Raw genomic sequence first — 7,316 nt, forward strand, 5'->3', positions numbered from 1 at the left:
GTTCCCCTGGTCTCGTTAGGCCTGATTTGCCCCAGCTGTTTTTCCCTCCTGTTACTCATTCCCTGATTGCTCCCTCTGTGTATTTAAGCCCTGTGTTTCTCTTGTGCTGGGGATCTTGTCAAAATTGATGGAATTATGAACATAGTACAATCAGATTTTGATCTACCACATAATACCAATTGGAAAGCAACAGCAACAGTTTTAAGCATGTGACAATCATCCCAAACAAACCACCAATGCAGTTAATGTATACCCGGATAGAAAAACACACAATTGCACATCAGTCGTGGATTAGCCTTCCCAGAACCTGGGCCTCAACATTACTGAAGCAGTATGAGATCATTTCAACAGAACAAAAAGCCAGCCAAGACAGAGCTTTGAAAGCCCGTCAATAAGCCTGGAGAACTATCTCAGAAGACTACTTAAAGAAATTACAAGAAAGCTCCCTGAGAGAGCTCAGAGTGTGTTGAAAAATGGACACAAGAAACACTGACTTTAAATCTCATTGGAATTATACAAGCTCTGTTTTTTCTTTATGCACCGTATTGCCATCTATGCTTTCACATGTTTAACAAAAACCACTGCACTCATTTCCCATTTTCATTGCAAAATATAAAGAAACGAGGTGAGGCTCAAGACTTTTGCACAGTACCCTAGATACAAAAAAATCACTACCAGACACACATCATGTTTTAGGAGTTTGGTATCTTGCTCAAAAACCTTTTGACATGTAGACTGGAGGACGCGGCTATCAAATTACCAACTGTTCAACTAGTGGACAACCTCCTGAGCCACAGTTGGGGAAAAAAAGCCAAGACTGAAACAGTATTTATGCCTAGAGGATGCACTCGTGAGCCTTTGATGCTTTTCAGTAAAATGTTTTGACACAAGTAAGCATGGCCATAAAGTCTGGCCTAAAAATTCAGGTTCTCTTCAAAATTAACTGTGAAAACTTAACAACGTTTTAAATTTAGTGCTTTTCTGTAAAATTACTTATTTCGTTTAACACTTTGTTTATGATATTCGTATTAGTCTCAGCTGTACTTTTTAGGTTAGTGCTAGTGAATGTGAGTATGCTGATCTGCTAATCTAAGGTTTATGCAGAAGCAACACATGCATGCTAAATATCAACAGCCTCAGTTTTCTGACAGTGGTTAAAATTTAGGTTGTTTGTACTGAAAAGCCCCCTGCCATCACCACTAATTAGTGATGATTAGCAAAAAAAATATAAACATCTAAAATGTAGCTCAGTCTTCTGTCTTTCTACAGCCAAAGATGAAGTTTATACCTTAAAGTTTTTCTTTGTTTTGTTTTATATATTAGCACTGAAACAACAATGGTTCTTCACTGTGAAAAATAGGAAAAAAAAACAGGGATTGATGCTGAGGCACACTCTCCCTCTGACTTGCTTCCTTTTATTTGCTCAGCCACTGTGCAATGATTTCCTTTGCCAAGGCAGAGACACTACACATTAAACTCTATTCTGAGCACAGGCTTCATCCGCCCTGTGTATTGTGAAAGAATCCAATAATAAGGCTGAAAGTGAGAGAAACCCTGCAGAGATCTAATCAGTGCTACGCATTATACTGTGCCAGGGTCCAATGTATACCCAAGTCAAACTCATCAGCAGCCATTTTCAGAAACCAAATTATGAATTATTATCACTCACAGTCTCCGGTACACTCCTTAATGCGCAAATTAACTAAAATATCCTCTGACATTTGTGCTGACGTTTCAATAGACGACACATGGAACATCTCCAGAGGGGCAACTTCTGAAATCTCGCCGAGCTCATGGTTGAATGGATGCGATATACAGTTTCATGCATTTTCACCTTTTTTGAAACACACTCACTCACCGCATCTTAGTTAAAAATACAGTTTTGTATTTCCTCACATTAATTTGCAGCCTCAGGGAAGGTTCCACTCAGTTCCTGCTGAATATTTTGCCATTTTTTAACTGTGACAAGAAAATGCCAATTTATGGAGCACACAAAATTACTTTCATCCAATAAGCCAGATGCAAATGAATTCCAGTAAAGAAGGTCAAACATATTCAAAGATTTTCAAAGCCCTCTTTAATAGAAAAAAAGCTGGATGTTGGCCTAAATGTGGAAGTACTCTTAAAATACGGTGCACAGTGTGATAAGTAAAGGCTCGCAACGCATTCCTAATGGCTTTCACTTAACCTGCCAGATAGCAAAAAATGGGCTTGGATAAATTTGTCATGAATGAAATAAAAAGTTAATTTATTTGCTACCTGCCTGACTTTTTATGAAAAACTCGTGGATAAACAAGGCTCAAATGTGTGCAATGGGCATAGAACCAGAGTGATTTGGCTTAAAATGTGCATCCTGCTCCACAGGCTACAGAGAAGTGCTGAGGGGGCTGATCACATTCTGTCCACCTGTTCGCAGAGGGAATGACCTCCAGGAGCAGGTAGACATCCCAGCAGGTAAGTTACTGCTCAAGCCAAGCATGCAGGTAATGCACAGTTGAGTGATGAAGCCCTAAAACCCAGAGTGGGGAAAGAGGAGTGAACTCCAAACCAAAATTAAAACTAAAAGACAAAGAGACCACAAAAAACAAGCTAGATTAAAAACAAACAAATACAAAAAGATGAGTTTGTGTAAACAAAGGTAATGACGTCTGCAGTTTTCTATATGCACTCGCTGGTCACATTATTAGGTACACGTTTTGAACTGCACGTTAACACAAATATCTAATCAGTCAATCACATAGCAGCAACATCTAGGCATGTAGACATGACTAAGAGAACAGCTGAAGCAAAACCATCTCTAGTGTTTAAAGAGAATGATCCAAAAATGAGAAAAATATCCAGTGCAACAGCTTTCTGGGTTAAAATGTCTTGCTGATACCAGAGCTCAATAGCTGAAATAACCACTTGTTATAGCCAAAGTAAGCAGAAGAGCATCTCTGAATGGTCAAAACATCAAACCTTAAAGCAAATGAGGTACGGTAGCAGAAGAGTGGCCTGGGTGGGTGCCACTTTTACCAGTTAAGAACAGGAAACTGTGACTACAATTTGTATGGGCTCATCAAAAGTGGAGAAGAGACGATAGGAAAAATGTTTCCTGGTTTGATCTCAATTTCTGCTGCAACATTCAGAGTAGTAGGGTCAGAATCTGGTATGAACAACATAAAATAAAGCATCTATTCTGATTTGTATCAATTGTTCAGGCTGGTGGTAGTGATGCCATGGTGTGGAGGACATTTTCTTGACCCCTTAGCAACAACTGAGCATAGTTTTGGTGCCACAGTCTGCCTGAGTAATGTTGCTGACCATGTCATTCCCTTTAGGAGTGTATCACAGTGTATCCATCTTCCAATGGCTGCTTCAAGTAGGATAAACCACCATGTCACAAAGTTCTACTAACTTCAACCTGCTTTCTTGAACGTGGCAATAAGTTCACTGAACTCAAATATCCTCCACAGTCACTAGATATCAATCCAGTAGAACAGTGTAATGAAGAAAGAACACTGGTGATTAAATGTTCTGTCATATTGATCAAAGTTCTTTCAAATCTTTGGATTTTGTGCACATAGAAGGGTCTGGACCGCAGAGGATCTCGGGATTGATCAACACTTTCTTTGTAATCTGTTGCTTCATTGACACTCACAGGTAATTCTTATTGCATACTCTCGAAGCTGAGCTTCAATGGATAACACTCAGTCGCTGTGACATTTGTGTTTAGTGCATTTTCCTTATCTGCTTCTCCACTGTAACTCAGTAAATATTCATAGTATGGAGGTAAGTTTTCCATGGCTTCAATATACTAAAGTGATGTATGAATAAAAGTCAAGACCACCATTATCATCGCTCTCTCTGGTAGTTCAATCAGTGTCGGGGCTTATTAATGTGATAGTAAGTGATATGTATCATGATGGGGACAGCATGGTTGCACAGTGGTTAGCACTGTTACCACACAGCAAGAAGGTCTTGGGACTCTCCAGGTATTTCAGGTTCCGTTGACACTCCAAAGACATGCAGTTAGTGGTGTTAGGTTAATTGGTGTTTTCTAAATTACCCATAGGTGTGAATGTGAGTGTGAATGGACAGACTGGCAACCTGTCCATGGTGTACCCTGTGCCTCTTGCCCCATGGCAGCTGGGATAGGCTCCAGCACCCCATGTGACCCTGAATTAATTGGATGGATAGATGGACCGGTGGATGAAACTATGCTTTGGAAATGTATTTATTTTTATACCTTATGAATTCTTATAGTATTAGACTTGTGAGAAAGTTAATTGAGGGAAATCTCGATTCTACATACATGTAATCCTCAGTAAATATTGCATGGTAATGATGTTATGAAGGAGAGTAAGGGGAAAGATGCTGTTTTTGCCTTAAAAGGGTGAAAATGTATAAGGAATCAAAAATAAGATAAACACTCTGTTCCTAAAAACAATTAAATGTGGCTGGAGGCATTTAATGATCTAATAATTTAGATTAGATTAATAGAAACCCATAAAAATGTTCGACTTCCACTTTTTCTTAGTTTTCTCAATATTTACAGTATTGATTTGCTGCATTATAAACGCTGGAATAAATGGGAAGCTGCAAAATGTCAGCAAATGTCAGCTGATGAAAATGCATGACTGATGGTTGAACTGTGTGTTTTCATATCACATTCACACACAATTGGCTCTCACTGTCTGCCGCCCTCTTCTTCCATCTTCAGCGCTACGAGACATCCTGCAAAATACCTTCAGAGTTAATGACGGTAATAAACTGAAGATAAACACTGAGCTCTTATAAACAGAGCACAGAATTTCATTTACTCACTGTTGTAACTGAGGAAAGGGTCAATTTACTTCCAATTCAATCAACGGAGGTGATAACATTCATAAAGGAGGAAACCTTTCTCTGGTATTTCTAGTCTGCCAGAAACTTGTGAATGAGGTCTCAGTCATGACTTTATAATTTGCAGATTTAATTTGATTTGTGGATTGAGTCTATAATACAGGAAACTTGACACATCTCGTCTTGCAGCAATTCCTGAAATAATGTTTTTGTCTGATTTTGCTGCCTTGTTTCACCTTCAATGACATATTCATTCACTTTATATTAAACTAACTGTGTGAACACATCTACAGTGTCCTTGGCAGGTCTTTCAAAAAGACGGCTGTGAAGAAAGTGAAATAAAGCCTGTAATAAGAGTTAGAACTCTGCATTTATAAGTATACTTATCCATAAACCTTACTGATAATTAGAAAAATCTGCAATACAGTTCACCTATCCACACATCTTTAAAAAATTTTAATAAACTTGAACTTCAATTTTTAAGATGCCACAAAGAACACTTATTTGATCTACTTCAAACATGGAGGGTATATTGCCGAGGACCCAAACCAGTGCAGTGCTAAGTCTGAAGTGATTTGCATGAGTGGTTCTCATGTTGGGTAAAAGTAGTTCTCTGTTATCTTATGTATTTTTCCCGTGAGCAGTATTTTAAAGGCACAACAACTAATAAATAAAATTTAAAATTACTGTATAAGAACATAATGCTTCAATTGAATGGCTTTGATTGATAGAAAGGGGGATGGCATTTGTAGGGAGGTAAAATTTATCAATTTGTGGAGAAAACACTTTAAGATATAAATAACGCCAGGAGAAATTATTGTGACAGCGACCTGGTTTTTGGCTTCAGCTGGACCCTGGAAGTCAACAGGTTTCAGTCTGAATGTTGGAGTTAAATACTGCTAATGCGGTTCCAGGCATTATATAATGACACTTCCAGACTAAAGATCCTTCAGAAAAACTTTGCCTGAAGCAAAGGCAGAAAGACATTTATTGGACTGTGGAAGTGTCTAATAAGGCGATAAATTACACCTTGCATTTGCGAAGCACAAAAAAAGAAGAAGTCAGTGTTATGTTCAAAAATTCATTCACTGAAAATTACAATGAAAACTGTCATTACTATCATTCCAGAGGACATAAATACCATTTTTATGCAACAGTGTCTTGAATCTTTTTCTTCCTGTTTGACATTCCTCGGATTCTGACAGCTTGAAAACCACTGGACTGACACATTTGTTTATCTGTCTTTATAAAGCCCTACAAAGACATTAAAGCATCCCCAAGCCACTAAACCCAAATTTGAAATTTAATTGTATTACTTTGGTTTGAGGCTGGCCAAAAAGTTCAAACTTTGACAGAATGTCACTACTCTGATAGGCTAAAGCAGACAAAGACAGAACAAAAACTACACAACATCTCTTTTTATGCTTTTATTAAATTCTAGATGTTTAAAGTATTGCTTTATTGTAATACTTAACTTTGTCCTCTCAGTTATTTTATGTGGATATATTACACAGAATACACATGAGACTCAATACACAAGTGTCAAGATTTTATATATTGCTCAATGGATATTTTCTCTCTCTCAGAGGAAACCCTAGAGATGGTTATGCAGGAAAATCGCAGAAGCTCAGCAGTTTCTGAAGTACTAAGACCAACCTGTCTTTCACCAACAATCATACTAGGTTCAAAGTCACTTAAGTCACCTTAAATCTTTCCTATTCTGATGCTTACTTTGAAATTCAGCAGATACTTTCCATTAACAAGAAGTTGAAAAGAAGTTGTATATACAGTTATTACAGTGGAAGCTCATATTAAACATGGCCAACGTTTCAAATGATGAGGTTAACACATGTAACACTGTAAGCTAAAAACTCAACCTTCAGTTTTTTGGGTTTTTTTCGACTCTCGCCTCTGTATGTTGTCATTGAGACTGGATATCTTTAATATGGTCATCTCAGAAACACTGCTCTGGGTGTCAACACAGCAGATCCAGATTAAAAGATAAATAAGAAGTGTTTTGAACTATGAAAGAGAGTTGCCAAGGAGGATTCAATAATAAAATATTGATTTAGAAATTAGTGTAATTCTTTCCAAATCAATATTTTAGACCAAAAAAAGGTCATTTTTTGACTTGCTGCATGTTGTTCTGTGTATAACAATTACCAGCACTAAAGATCCCTTTGGGTTAAAAACTTTGTGTTTTAGTCTTCAGTTCCAAATAGTTATAATGCTGTGTAAAATGTAAATAAAACCAATATTCAGTGATTTTCTGATCTCGTAAACTCATATTTGATTCACAATATCAAAAAAAGACGAGGGTCACAAAAGGCTGTAAAAGTAATTAGAACCTAAAATAAATGGCTGGACGAACATTTAGAAAGTAATAACTGGGTATAAAAATGTTAAAGTGCCAGAGTTTCTCAGACATAAAGTTTACCAATTTACAAAACAAAACAAAACAAAACAAAACAAAACAAAACAAAACAAAACAA

This window comes from Pundamilia nyererei, unplaced genomic scaffold (genome assembly GCF_000239375.1).
Source record: "Pundamilia nyererei isolate P.nyererei 1_Seehausen unplaced genomic scaffold, PunNye1.0 scaffold00034, whole genome shotgun sequence".
In the NCBI taxonomy this organism is placed as follows: Eukaryota; Metazoa; Chordata; class Actinopteri; order Cichliformes; family Cichlidae; genus Pundamilia; species Pundamilia nyererei.